Here is a 15,155-nt window from a genome sequence, read left to right on the forward strand (position 1 = left end):
TAACTATTAATTTATTGCTAAATTTGCACATAAGGTGCATGGTATGGTACATATGTATAGTATCAAGGAGGGATGTATAGCATATTAATGATAATTATTCCTTGGTACCTAGTGTTGTTTTCTATCATGAGTTGTAATGGAGAATTTGTATCTCTGATGTTTTTTAACTCTATATTAATGTTTTTTTTTAATGGATGTATGTTTTACTGTTCTGCTTATATGGTTGTGTTTTGACAAACCGAATAAAAGCATTTTGAACTGAACTGAAAGAGTAAGTGAAATATCTTTAACAGAGTCATACTTCTCCAGTACATCAAGTATTTATATGTGCAGATTTTTAAGATGTTCTTAATGGCAGATGAGTGTGTATTAAAACTAAAAGAAGAATGGTGTGCTCAGATCCCCCGCCCCCCTTTTCCAGGGTTACCTGTGCTCTGGTACTGTAGGAGGAGGGTACATCAATTAATTCATTTAAGTGTGGGTATTGTACCAAGTATAAAATGCTTTTAACCACACTGCATCATATTTTCTCATAGTGCTGAGGCTTTTGTCTGTGAGATGTGCGCTCCAATAAACACTCATTCAGAAGCATGCAACAGGTTGACATGTAACAAGAGCACAGAAGTCACACTTGGCAACTACTACAGTACATCCATGCCCAATGCACCGCCTCTCATCTAACACCAAATTAAGATCACGCAAAATATACATTTTTGTATCAGATAAAAATGAATACAGAACTATACTAAATCTGGCATGAAACTAGAGGTTTATGCAGAGTTGTTGTGCCTTTGCTTGGTTTTGTCTAAGTATTCTTTTAATATATGCTTTACAAAAAGCTATCAAGCAGGTATGGAACTGAATGCTTAATTTTAAAGATATCTAAGCTTCTTATCAATTCGAAGAAAGAAAGATACAAAGAAAGAAAGCAACGCCATTGCGCAAGAGAAGATTTTGTCCTGTCGTCCACTGTAGATTCGGAGCGGCAGCCATGAATCTGCAAACTCTGGATGTCACTGAAACATATCTGCTTCAACTGCAGTTTCCAAATGTGGCGACCTAAGCATTGTGGAAACAAACAGACCACAAGTGGAAATGGTGAGCATACCCAGACTCACAGGCTCATGCGGGGGTCAAGTTGGGGAGGCGGGAAGTAACACCCTGACATTCAAATTAATTTTCAAAAAAAAGATTTTGCTGTGGGATTTGTAGATTATGGAAGCTCTCTGGGCACTGCAGATTCTCCAGAAGGACTCGGGAGCTATCATTCTTGAAATTAAACAGAGGTGGTCTCCGGTTGAGCAACAACTGTGCGGTGTGGTGTTAGGTACAGAGTCTGATTCCAGACCAAAAACCAACAGCAGTGTATGTGGGGTTGGGTGTACGTAGAAGTTGGTAATAAGGTCTTGTCCAAGGCATGCAACAGTCTCTAGCCTCTGTATTACTTGCCTGTAAGAAGGACTGACCTGATGACTGAGCTCTCATCAGACTTGCAGGGTACAGGCCTTCAAGCTTTTCATGGGCCAGAGATTTGAGTAGGACATCTGACTAAAGGATAGTTGTGCTGGTGGTCTCTCAAAGACATCAGCTTATAACTGTACGACTAACCTAGACTGAGCAGCCTTTCAGAGATACCAGCAAGATATATGGCTGACTCTACCAGATCCTCAAAAAACTCTCAGAGTTGAAACTTTTACATCCAGACTTCAAGCCACCATATCAATCCCTGACATGTGACAGACTTGAAGGCGACAATAGTGTGTTACTCACTTTGACCCAAACTTGCACATCTTTTATCCCTCTCATGTGAGCTATGCATATTCTTCATTCAAAGACCTCTAACAACAAAATAGGTATCCATTGCACATGGAAACGCAAACATGAAGCAGACACTGACGTATCAATTATTTTAGGATCCAGCATAAATGAAATGGTACATTAATTGTTTATCAATATTTACTTGTATGGGTATGTGAGTAAAAAAGGGAAACTATGACTTTAAAGTGTACCGTCCTTTGAACTCTGACCAAAATTCCTACACATAATCCACTGTGGACTGGGAAAATAGATATAATACTTGCTGAAGAACATGTCTGTGCATGTTTCTTTCAAAATCTCACTTGCAGACTACATGATGAGGTGATATTTCAACTTAAGGCATGGCAGACACCACTGTATTTCTTAGATATTCATCCATGGTCTGTTTCATCATTTTCATTTCAGATGTAATCTACAGACCCAATACTCTAACGTGTAAATTCCCAGATTGGTTATCAATGGAAACTTACATCAAAGATTATTTTTCACATTTTTGTTACCCCAGTTGAACATTATTAATCTTGTAAGGTTGGTCCCTCCCTTTGTTAATGAAAACCTCCTCAGCTAGCACAGTTTGCTTTGGATATGTGTTTTATTCAGCCGGGGCGCCTGCAGGTAAGAGCTGTTGGACCGGCTTTGGGGTGGGGGGATATTTCGAGAGGCGACCACGAGGGAAAGTTTATTATTTATTTAATTTTCCCTTGTGGTCAGCAACAATTGAATAGAACTTAGGTGAACATTCTGAAGAGATAAAAAGTCCCTCTATGACCAGGTATCTTCCTTCTTTGTTGCTGCTGCTCAGAAAGATAAGTACTACCCTTATAAGCTCAGTACTTTTACTTATTTAATTAATTACTTGACTATTTATTGTATGACTGGCATGTTTTGTAATCATTTATGATAATATGTGACTCTCTTCAACCTTGTATACCTGATGGATGCTTTCTTTATCAGTAAGAACACTTTCTACCTTTTATTTAAATTTTTCTTAAACTTTCCTCCTAATATGGGTCTTAATACCCCTCCCACCTGCACCTTCACTTCCCTCTCCGGTTTTACTTCGAACCGGATTAGTCCTTTCTAATTATAACTATCGTGTTTTTTAAAAAAGCTCTGGACCGGCTCCGTCCTCGCACTCCCGCACAATTGCTCACTTGCGGACCAAGAAGGCTTTAAATTGCCACTCTGTCCCACGTCTCGGTCCCACTTCTCCCTCCGTCATCCCTGTTTTCAGAGGGAAAAACCTCACTCCGACGGGCCCGATCTTAATCCTAACCCGAGCACAGCATCGTGAAGGCATCACGAAACTTAAACTAGAGGATAGTACCTTAATAGGCAGTCACGCACGCGCAGTTGCGTGCGTGACCACCATTTTAGCTCTTTGGGACATTATTACTTCTTTTCTATAGGAAGGGCATTTTGACAAGTTGGGATAAACCTAACTGCCAAATTTAAGACACCGGTAAACAGATAACGATTGTCATCGCAACCAGCTGTTTTCTCTCGTCGGAGCTCACTCGACAACCATCAATTCAACAAATCTGCCCATTTTAACCTCCCATTTAACCTTTTATCTTCCTTAAAACAACGCCTCACAGTAGGATCCTTTTATTAACCCTTTACTTCCATCTGGAAACTTTAAAAAGAAAAAGAAAAAAAAAGGGACAACTTAACCTATATTTATATACTAAATACTACAATGTCTACAACCCCATCTCAAATTAATATTGAACAAAAATTGGAAGAGCTTGTTAATAAGGCTCTTGAGAAAGCCTTGAACTCTATTGATGACACTATAAATAAAAAATTAGAGTCCTTATCTAATTTATCTTCTAACCCCTCTACAAGTAAACTTAATGGGGCATCTAAAGTTACTAAAAAGAGGGCTTTAGGAGGAAAACAAACCAAAAAAGACGCAAAAAAAACCCCTCCACTTCTACACGCCTTCGAGGCAGTGAAAAGAATGGTGCCTCGGGCACCCCAGATGGGCAAGATAAAGGCCCAGAGCTTCCTATTCACATAGACAGCGATGATAGCTATGAACATGAAATTGAGCTATCCTGCACTTCTGGTTTTGACACCAATGTAGAAGATACACAAATGAGGGGAACTGGAAGCTTGGAAGAGGCATCTAAGGCCTCAGGGTCCAACATAATACTTGCGAATGAATGAATTATATTTATTGATTGATTAATTAAAATCTTTACAAAAACGCAAATACTCCATTATGTACATTTGAATTACAATACATCATTAAAATTGGATTTTAAATAACAGTAAATCTTTAAAATTATATTCATTCGTTATTAAAGCTGCTTAAATAAAAGAAATTCATATGTTAAGAGTTAATGGAGAATATAATCATTATAATATCCAATGTCATATTGTTCTAATTTTTTCAATACTATTGTTAAAAATGTTGTCAAAGCAGAGTTAATGGGTACATTGTCTTAACAAAGACATCGAATCAATGCTTGTCTGCATGTCCTTATCCCTCTTTCATTAAATAACCACAGCCAACACAATATGTTATTTTCAAGTTTTGTCCAAGGTAGTGCATGGGATTCTACCGGCCATACTCCAAATCGTGCTTTGATGAAAATCTGTTTACTTCTCAATGATCATGCCGTGTCCAAATATTGCTGAGGCCTCTTTTTTGTGTAGCCATTTATTATGGACCATGCATGTTTCCTTTTAACAAAAGGTAGCTTTGTCGCTTATCAATGATAGGTAATCTGTTGTTTTGTTCACACCTTTTTTAAACGATTCCTGGGTTATGGTAGAGGTCCAAATCCCCCTAACCTCAAATTCATCCAGAGCCTTGTCCAGGTATTTCCAGGCAGATGATTTATTGTTTCCTTCGATTTCTTTCCATAAAAGCTGCAAAATTAAGTTCTCCTTATCATTTTTTACTCTGTTCCATACTTTGATTATATGACCCTTTCGTGCGAACAGTTGATTATTCAAGCCGAATTCCAGCCTGACTTGGGCTTGTGATGCATTTTTTGGAAGGAGGAAGAGGGATCTAAAAGTTTTTGAAATAGCATTGTTAATAATCATTGCATCTTTCCCGTTTAGGGCCTCACTGCCGTATGTTAAAGATGTTAATAATGTAGCTGATATCACCTTAAGAAGTGGTTGATAAATTAGATTACTCGTTGACTTTTTGATAATACCAAATGCAGCTGTTAAAGCATTTGCTTTCCTAGATTTGGTTTCATTTATTACCATATTATTTTCTGTGGCGTATTCCAGTGTGCGTGTATTAAACGTTGTAAGCCCACCTTTGTGTTGCTTAGAAGAATGACATCATCTGCATAGAGTAGATTTGATATATGTTTATTGGCAAGCTTAGGTGGGTGAGCATTTATGTCGTTCAAGGACTCCGTCAAATCGGCTAAAAACAGGTAAATAATAAAGGAGCCGATACACACCCTTGCTTCAGTCCACCTACTGTTGGTATTTCCTTGGTTAGTGAATGACCATTAGCGATACGTACTCTGGCCCAAGTATGTGTATGCAGAAGACGAATCAGGTGTAGTAACAAAGGAGGAATCCCTTGTATGCGTAGTTTTCCTCACAAACGTTCTCTGTCCACACAATCAAACGTTGATTTAAAATCAACAAAGCATAAATACAAAGGTTGTCTTTTTGTAATTGCTTTGTCAATTAAAACAGATAGGGCTAAGATGTCAGTAGCTGTTCCTAGGCCTTTAATAAAGCCGGTTTGGTTAGGCGGGAGAATGCTGTTGTCCTTTGCCCAGTCAGATAAAATTGTCAACAAAATCCCTGCAAACAGTTTTGCATCTGTGTCCTGTAGGGTTAATAATCGATAGTTCCCAGGCAATGCCCAATCTCCTTTTTTGTATATGGGGGATATTAAAGACCATCTCCAGGTTTCAGGTATCACCCCTTTCCGGACTACTTCTTTGAAAACCCTGGCAAGGTGTTCTGCCCATGTGTCAGGATCCTCCTTATACAGAGCAAAGGGTCGCCGGTGGTTGCATGCCGGGCGATGTGTATGTGATACTACCGGGAAGTGGTCTGATATACCTCTTGGGAGGTGTTGGATGTCCTGCATGCCCAGCACCCCAGTGGCCAAGGCAAAAATGTAATCAATTCTTGAGAGACTGGTATGTGACCCCAAATGAAAAGTGAAATGCTGATCTATAGGGTGTCTAGTTCTCCACATATCCACCAGGCCCAATGCTTCTACAAAGTTTCTCAATCTTTGTGACTCGCGCCCTGCCACTCGCACCGGTGTTCTATCGAGGTTCGGGTCCATGACAGCATTAAAATCACCGCCAATAATCAGCTCCCCTTCAGGAAGGTCTAGATGGAATTTCCCTAGATCCGCGAATGTACCTTGGTGCAACATTGGTGGAACATATACTGAGACCAAATTGTATGTCCTACCACCCCACTGACTCAAGACAGCCGCAAACCCACCCTGATCGTCCGTATACATCTTGGACACTACCATGGGTGAGCGTTTGTTAATCAGAACACCAACCCCCCTAGATCCCGAAGAGAATTCAGCATGTGTCGCCATATGGAACCCCCATCTATGGAGTGCCTTAACCGCTCTGCCTTGCAAGTGTGTCTCTTGAAGCAACGCTATTGCCGGATTCTTCCTCCTAATGTTTTGTAGCACTAGGCCCCATTTTATTTTGTCCCCAGGCCGTTCACGTTCCAGGAAAGCACAGTTAGTCGTGGCGTCCGCTTTTGTACCTCCTGGGTCCCTGTGTTCGTGGTATTAGTGTGCTGGTGTGTGTCAGCCTTGTGAGAGTACAAACAAAGTATATCTATGGATCTTTGTAATCAGATCTGATCCGTTGTGCATCAATTTCTGTCTAACAACCAACTTGTTCATGAACCTTGGGGACACGTCCCTCCCCTTGAACTCCCCCCTCATCCCAACCCCCCTCCCTGCCTCGCGGATTCAAAACTACCCGCCTCCCCAACAGAGCAGAGTGCTTCATTCCCGAACTAGTAAACTTCTGTAACTTGGGGGTAAGAAACCCGTCTCCCCCGCCGGCCCGACCCGTACAATACCTATCTGAAGTCTGAAATCGAAGCTCTTCTGAGTCCAAGGCTAAGTGTTCCAGCCTCGCAGTGACCCACCACCCTGCCACAGCAAGTCAACGATTTTCTGAACATACTTCAGCATGGGCCCGACGACCCAGCTACATAATCCTCACGGTCCAGGTTTCACTGTCCGTGGTGCTGCATCCCTCCTGATTCCAGTTTTCCCTCAACCAGTTTCTAGAGTCGACTCGGCCCTTCGCTCCCTTACTCCTCGCTATCACCTACTCCTTGTCTTTCGCTTAAGTCCTGCGGCCCTTCCGCTCGCTCCTCGCCTTCATCTTGCCTGGAGGGCCGCCGCCGCCGTTCCCTCTGCTCCCGATGTTTGTTCGCTGGTCTCCAGCCCTCTAGCCAGTCCAGAGCTTCTCCAGGCGAATCGAAAAACCAAGCCCTTCCCTCAGATTCTACTCTCAATTTTGCTGGGAAGAGCATCGCATATTTTAGTTCCCTCTTTGGGGAGTTCCTTCTTTACTTCCGTAAAACTGAGTCGTTGGGCTGCAACTGCCGCCGTGTAGTCCGGGTAGAGTCATAACGTGCTGTTCTATATCTGAAGGATCGCATCCCTATCCCGGAAGTTGAACAGTCTCGCCAAAATTGGTCTGGGGGGGCCCCCGGTTTTGGCCTCCCATCCAGGACCCTGTGCGCCCTCTCGACCGAAAAGAATTTAGATAGACCGCGAGGGCACAACTTAGTTTGGATCAATTCCTCCACATAGAGATCCAGTTCGTGTCCACGAATACTCTCCGGCACACCTACTAGGCGCATGTTATTGCGCCGAGAGCGCCCCTCCTGATCATCCAACTTCGCAGATAGCTGTAGGTTTAGTTTTTCCACGTGTATTTGCTTTTGTAGCGCAGCCGTGTCTGCTGTTAGGGTTTTTGTTGTGGCCTCCACCTCCGTTACCCTACTGCTAGTTTTTGAGAGGTCAGCCCTGAGTAGAGACACATCCATTGAGATGGAGCCAATTGATGTTTGCATTTGTAGCAATGTTGTCATTACGTCCTGTAATGTGACTTCTTTTTGAGTCCCATCCGTCTTGTCACTTTTATCACCCTTGGGGGGGGGGACCCCGCTGGTGGCTCTCCCCGATGGTGTTTTGCCTGCGTGTATTTATCTATCCGGTTATTTTGTACCTATCTTGCCCCCCTGGAGGTCATTTTCCCCCCTTCCAGACAGTCTGTGCCGCCCGAACTGCCAAGACTCGTTGCTTCTCGAAATGACACTGGCACCAACTCACTGCCAATGGTTCGCCACCAGTTCTCGTCCACGCCCTTAAATGCCCGTTCTGTTCGTCTGGCCGCCATCCTGGCGTCCGAGGGGCACTCTCACACCAGCTGCGCTCCACTGGTCTGGGCATCCCACCACCTTTCTTCTCTCTCCGTCTTGACACCAGGCGCGGACACCGAGCTTTCTAGTTTCACCACTGAGGGGGAGGGGGGCGGTTGTTTACCCCCAGCGCCCCGCCGCTTACAGTCTCTGCCGGGTAGAGGGATTGTTTGCGACCTTAAGCTCGCCAGCCCCGGTGTATGGGGCAGGAGCCGGTCGCTGCACTATCTTCAGGCCGCCGTGCGTGCTCCGACGTGCGGCCCTATTCGCCACTGTGTGTCCCGGCTTCAGATCTGGGTATTAGGCCTCAGCTCCGCCCCCTCTGCGTTCCCGGTCATGGGAGCGCCGCGCTTCGCACCGGATCGAGATCTCCGCGGCGGAGGCCACACTGCCACTATGTCACCAACACGGCTGCTTCAGAACTCAGGATCAGTACCGGATTTGTGTGTCAGGCTTTCGGGGTGTCGGGAGCTTCCCTAGGCTGCAGCCATTTTGTTCGGTCGCCAAGCCACGCCCCTTCGTACACTATTTTCCTGGGGTGAGAACTCATCTCTCTCTTTGAAACATATGTCTTTTAAACGTACTGTTTTATTATGTCTTGTATCCTTTAGAAGAACATCTGATGTTAAAGCTCTTGATATTTCTAACAGATCCTTTCAACCAGAGGGTGTTTATTTTTACCTAAAAAAGAGAATTAAAACTATGTCTTCCTCAATCTTTTACCCCTTCTTTACTCAGAATGAAAGTCTCTGCGTGGTTAGATGTCTGAAAGAATATGAGAGAAGAACTCATAATCTGAGAATGAAGGAGATTCAATTATTAATTTCCTATAGGTTTCCTCATAAGGGAGTTTCGTCACCAACTCTAGCAAGGTTTTTGAAGGAAGTGAAGTATGAAAGTGGTGTGGACACCTCTATCATTGGAGCTCATTCTCACAGAGGTGCGTCAGCTTCCAAAGCCTATTTTCTTGGTTGGGGATTACAATAAATTCTTAGGGCAGCAGATTGGTCAAATGATAATATGTTTAAAACTTGCTATTTTAGGCCAAAATCTTATGTGATTGATAATGTTCTTAATGCACTTTAAACTTGCATAATATGGCCTCCATGTCATGCCATAAAATTTAGATTTTTCACAGCCTTCTGGGCAGAAAATCTGGATTTTATTAAAGACATGGAGGCTAATATTATCCCGCTAATTGTTTTGGTTTGAAAACCACCCTTTTGATTGAACAATGCTACGAAAATGTATTTTTTCTTCTTCTTTCAGAATAAGAATAAGAATTTCGTTCCTTTTGGACTACGAGTTGAAAAACTTTCTTCGTTTGGAGTCCCGATTTCTACATTTTGAATCCTTTTCTTCACAGCCTAACAAAGAAGGAAGATACCTGGTCATAGAGGGACTTTTTATCTCTTCAGAATGTTCACCTAAGTTCTATTCAATTGTTGCTGCTGAGCTGTGGCAATAAAGGAGATTTGCATAATATTAGCCTCCGTGTCTTTATTAAAATCCAGATTTACTGCCCAGCAGGCTGTGAAAAATCTAAATTTTCCCTTGTGGTCTTCTCTGGAAATCCCCCCACTCCCCAGCCGGCCCCACCAATCCACCGCTCTTACCGGCAGCCGCCATGGCTGGTTTTATTCCAATGTTAGGCAGAATGTCCTGAGGTCTTCATTGGGTTCCATTTGTCAGCTTTGTGAGCTAGCTGGGTCAAATACATTTCCCGCTCATGAATTCTCTGTTGAGAGTTCTCTCTTCTACAAATGCAGTTAACAACATGGACTTTGCTTCTGCCCATCTATAAAGTTCTTTTTCCACTGTCCTCACTTCGGGTATAGCTGCTGTTCAATAGTATTGCCAGTGGTCTTTTAGCCATGAACAGAGCAAGGTCATCAAATCGGTATACCATTGTGCGTTGCTTTGACCTGGAGAGGAATACTCTAGGGCTCAAATTCAGCTCAAGACGCCTAAGGGTAATCGTGCGCTTAACAAATGGCAAAAATAAATAAATAAATAAATAAGATGTGTTACTTACTTTATATGATCAAAAAATGTTTGAGCAGTAAGTTATCAATGTTGTGCAGGCCCACAAAATGTGCATAAGTCAGGGTGACACACCAGGCATCAAGGGTGTCTATCTGATGTCCAAAGGAAAATCCTGTGTAATTTAGTTGGCTTTAAATCTGTATGATACAGTGCATTAAGTTGCAGAAGATTTAACTTGGCTTTTCTACCTACCGTTTTGGTTTATGCTTGGATCTTTTGCCACTCATTATTATTCATTTCTTTGCCTAGGTTTTCTGCCTATATTTTTTAAGTGTCCTTAGATTATATTTAGTAATGTATTTGAGGGTTTTATATATTATTGCTTTGAATGAGTTAAGCATGGTTAGTAATGAGTATATTACAGTGTGTATTGCAGTGGTCTCTGTGTTGGTAACCCATTTTCTTTTTCAATTGCAGCAATGCAATGAAGGAGTAAAATGGTTCCAAATGTATTGGATATTTCTATGTGAGACCCTGGAATTCATGAACTTTGTTATCCTTAAGGAGGTTGACAAATATGGCTACACCTCCACCCTACCAAGCTTGCATGTCTATCCTTTTGCCCATCCTTCAGCTATTGGTAGGGGCCTAGTGGGTATATCCGGGGAATAGCAGGCTTTAGTTTTTGTGAGTGCTGAAACTGTAAACAATCTAGAATATTTTACAAGCTTGTCAAAGTGTTTTAGTAGACAAAAATGTGCCTCTTCTCCCTCTCTGCTACCCATCCCATAATGAGCCTGCAGCAGGGTATGCCAGCCACCTAGCTACTTAATAAAGTTGCGCAGTTGGTAGTACAGTCCAAGGTTGGGTGCCCACAGTCCTCCGTCTATTACAGGCACAGTCCTCCGCCTGTTACAGGCAGCTGCGATTTGTTCAGACAATAAGTATTCCTGCACCCCTCCATACTAAAACCATAGCATACTATTAATATCCTCAATCAGGCATGTAGGCAATTGTACAGGCTTGACAAAGAAGTAATAAAGCAGTCTTGGGAAGTCTATCATTTTGGACACTGAGATTCTTAGGCATAAAAGGAGAGTTTGTTTGTGTGATTTTATGTAATTAGACCAGGGAAGGGAAAATAAAGATGGCCCAATAAAATATGTTATTCAGAGCAACTGTACTAATACAATCACATTTCCATGTTTATTATTAAAGTGAGGCAAACCTGACCTGAAATAAACAGTTTACTCTCTCACAGATTCCAATGTTACAATGACTATACATACAGAAACAACTTTCCTAATAGAGAAGGGGGCTCTTCACCATGCATTTACTTTACTGAAAAAATGCACATTTTAGCAAACCTGCTTTTGGATTAAATACATTATTTTAAAGAAGACATGAAAAATCCCTTGGCATAACATGGTATGGCACACTAGATACAGACTGCAGAGTGTAATATGCTAGTTATTTCCATTGTTGAGGGAGGTGAGCGAAATCTGCTCCCACTTTGAGGGTTCACCTGTCGCTGTCATGGCCCCTTCCCACACTTAACAATGGTAATGAATAGCATATGCCAATGTGTGTCTCCATATGTACATATCAAATAGAATTATATATCTCCAAACTTTTTTGTAGTGAGAGCTACTTCTGATCAGTGAAAATCATTGTGAGCTACTGATGGCCAAGCCACTGCCATAGTGCGTGGTCCTTGGGGATGTATGAACATGTGTGCATATGAATAGGATATATGTGCGAGCGTGAATGAGAACCTGTGTCATAGGTCCTTGAGGTATAGGACACACTTTTCGCTATATGTGGCACCGTTATATGTGTAACACAAATATACAACCATTTTTTTAAATGGGAACAATTTTAAGTGCAGAAAAGTGTCCTGCACAACTTTTCATAATATGGATTATTATTCTATTTTTCAGTTATAAATAGGACATCGCATCTACTAGCTACAGGGAGCAAGCCGCCTGCTGTGTGTAAATGCAACAATTTGAAATGGGAGAAAATTAAACTGAAGAGTTATCTTCATGCTTATATGGATTCTTTAAAACCCATCATTTAAGTTTTCTCCCCCCCAAGTGTTACATTTACAAACAGCAGGTACCTTGCACCCAGTGCTGTAGACACCGTGCCATATTTAGAACAGAAAAATAGTCAATTGTTTAAATGAGAGGAATTTAAAGTGAAGAATCATGCTTCATAAAACATTAAGACGCAATTGGCTTATTTGAAAGTAGAGAAAAACATTAAGACTTAATGGTCCATAGAAAGGTTTTTCTTCACTTTAAATTTCTTCCATTGAAAAAATATAAATATTTTTTATTATAAATATTGCACAGTGTCCACTGGCCACTGTGAGAGGCTTGCGGTTTGTAAATGTCACACTTTGAATTGGGAGACAATTAACCTAATGATTACATTAATTCTTCATTTTAATTTTCTCTCATTTAAAAACATTCAGGAACATCATTTTGTTTTCACCTTCAATACCGAGTTGACAGGGACTGTCTTTTGAGAGTTAAATACCTCAGTGTTTCAGTTCTTCACCTCTGTACCCCACTCTGGATCATAAATTTGACTGATGATAATGATGTAAAATAAACAAAGCCTTCCCTTAACTTTAAAATTAAAATGTGACCTTGTACTTATTTAAAAATTAACTCAAGGCAATGAGCTACTTTGAAGGTGTCTGTGAGATACTGATAGTGCACAATCGACCAGTTATTGACATCTTCTCTGGATACATGTACAAAATGATATTTCAATGACGTGCAAGATAAGGAAGAGGTGAGGGAGTGAGAAAGCGGGTATGACTGCAATCATGGCCAAGCTGAATATGATATTGTTGTTGCTCATCCAGAGATTCACTTCTTAGAAGGATTTGAACAGAATAAGAGTGTTGTGTGAAGATGAGCTATTGTTGTTTTTAAACGATTTGTTTGCTATCAGCTTATCAGCAACATGCAATCTCCAAGATTGGTACAAGAAAGATAACAGCCAAAACTGCAGGTGAGAGAGCCTTTGAAAACCTTGTCAGTGTCTGTATAGAGGAAAGGGGGGTGCACTGTGCCTCAGAGATGGCATCGGATGTCCACAGTTTTGGATCCATCCAATGCATGTTGACTGCTGGATTTCACAATCCTGTAGTTTGGCTAGAAGGCTGTATTGGTCGACTGGATTAAAGGCTTTAGAGAAAGCAAGAATAATAAAGATTCTGTTGCCACAGAGATTGCTTTTTAGTTTCAGGTCGTCATGGGCATTCAAGCCAATGCAAATTATAAGCTCTGAATAAATCAGAGTATAGAGCATGTGCTTTGAGATGATAGCTGATTAAAGAGGGGTCAAACAACACAGAGTATTTACGAGATGGGTCTGTAGTTTGAACGGGTCCAGGTCAGATTCTGCTTAAGAAGGCATCACCTCTGCTTTCTTGAACTCATGTAAAATTGTGCCTCTCTGAAGTGGTGAGCTGAACAAAGTGCTGTATTATTTCTATCCTGTTAGTCTTTATGCGGAACTGAAGCTCCGTGCGGAAAATGGGATCAAAACCAATCAAAGTTGATGTCCTTTGGTGGTGTGAGTTAATTGTTCAGTAATGAGAGTCTCTACCCAATGGTTTTTCCCCATGTCTAAAAACACAACTTCCGAAAATTGCAAATGCTTAGCCTAAAAATACAACAGAATTATGGGTGGAGATAGATAATATAACATTTCTCAGACAAGCACGTAAGCCTTTTTGAGAAAGAGTGCAATGTTTTTTCTGTCCCGACAGCTGCAGTATTGTTTTCTATTAGTAGCTGTCAATGTCACAATGAACAGTGCAAGCAGAAATAAGGGTAACAATCACATTTATACAGTGGGAGATCAAAACTGAGTGATGCGAGAAGGGTGGATATGATTCAATGTTAGAAACAAGGTCTCTAGTTGGCAGAGGTTTGCACCATGTCAAAGTAGGGATCACCACCCTAGTCAGGGTAAGTCAGATACACATTCTAAATTAACCTGTGCTCACCCTCTGGTAGCTTGGTACAGGAAAATAGAGATTAATTATCTGATTAAATCAAAACCAAAACTTCAAACACCCAATAAGTAGATGTCAAGATATACATTTTAATGATAAAATGAGAAAAGAGTGCTTAGAAATCACAAGCGGTCAAAAGGTTACTTGAGGTCACAAGGGACCGGTGCAAAGGCAAAGTTTGGGTCGACCGTGATGGAGAGCAAACTGGCTACAGGACCCAGACAGGTCCAGCTGAAGAAATACCTTGGATGGGGTTTTTGACTACATTGAGCATCTACCTCGTTGTCGTTGAGCTATGCAGAGACCGTCCGAGTCTTTGTCGGCTCTGTTGAAATCAATGCAAAGCTTCATCATCGAGCTGCGCAGGCTATAGATTCTTTCTCATCGAGCAACCTCTGCGTCAGCAAAGAGAAGTGTTTCTGCAGGCCCACTAATGGCATTTAGATTACAGGCCCTGGCTATATGGTGTACCACTTTACAAGGGGTTTACAAGTAGATTAAATATGCCAATCAGGTATAGACCAAAGTTAACATGTTTTAGGGGAGGAGTACATGAACCTTAGGACTGATTAGCAGAAGTAAAGTGCTCAGAGCCCTAAAGCCAACAAAAAGGAATCACCAAAAAGAGGTGGAGGACAGCAAAAAGTTTGGGGAAACCCTGCAAAAAGAGCCATTTTCAACATTCACCCTCTCCTACTACTGGGATCAAAAGGTTCTGGAATCTGATGGGGCTGTGCTGACGCTCCGTCCATCATCCCCTTTTGTATTGCTTTTTTCGCCCTAAGTTGGCTGGGTATGCTCTGACGTGAGTCCCTTGCTCACTTGGCCACGGGATTCAAGATAGCCTGGCTGATGAGGATTATGAATACGAAACCGGTCCCAGGATGCTTGTTTCAGGTCC

At 41.8% G+C, this 15,155-nt stretch overlaps 1 protein-coding gene across 3 annotated transcripts in view; it reads right to left on the reverse strand.

Moving 5' to 3' along the window:
- The window catches only part of KRIT1 (KRIT1 ankyrin repeat containing), a 346,827-nt gene that overhangs the window by 283,466 nt on the left and 48,206 nt on the right, over positions 1-15,155 (reverse strand). The gene's annotated exons all lie outside the window — the stretch shown is intronic.

The sequence above is a fragment of the Lissotriton vulgaris genome, chromosome 10 (assembly GCF_964263255.1).
Source record: "Lissotriton vulgaris chromosome 10, aLisVul1.2, whole genome shotgun sequence".
Classification (NCBI taxonomy): domain Eukaryota; kingdom Metazoa; phylum Chordata; class Amphibia; order Caudata; family Salamandridae; genus Lissotriton; species Lissotriton vulgaris.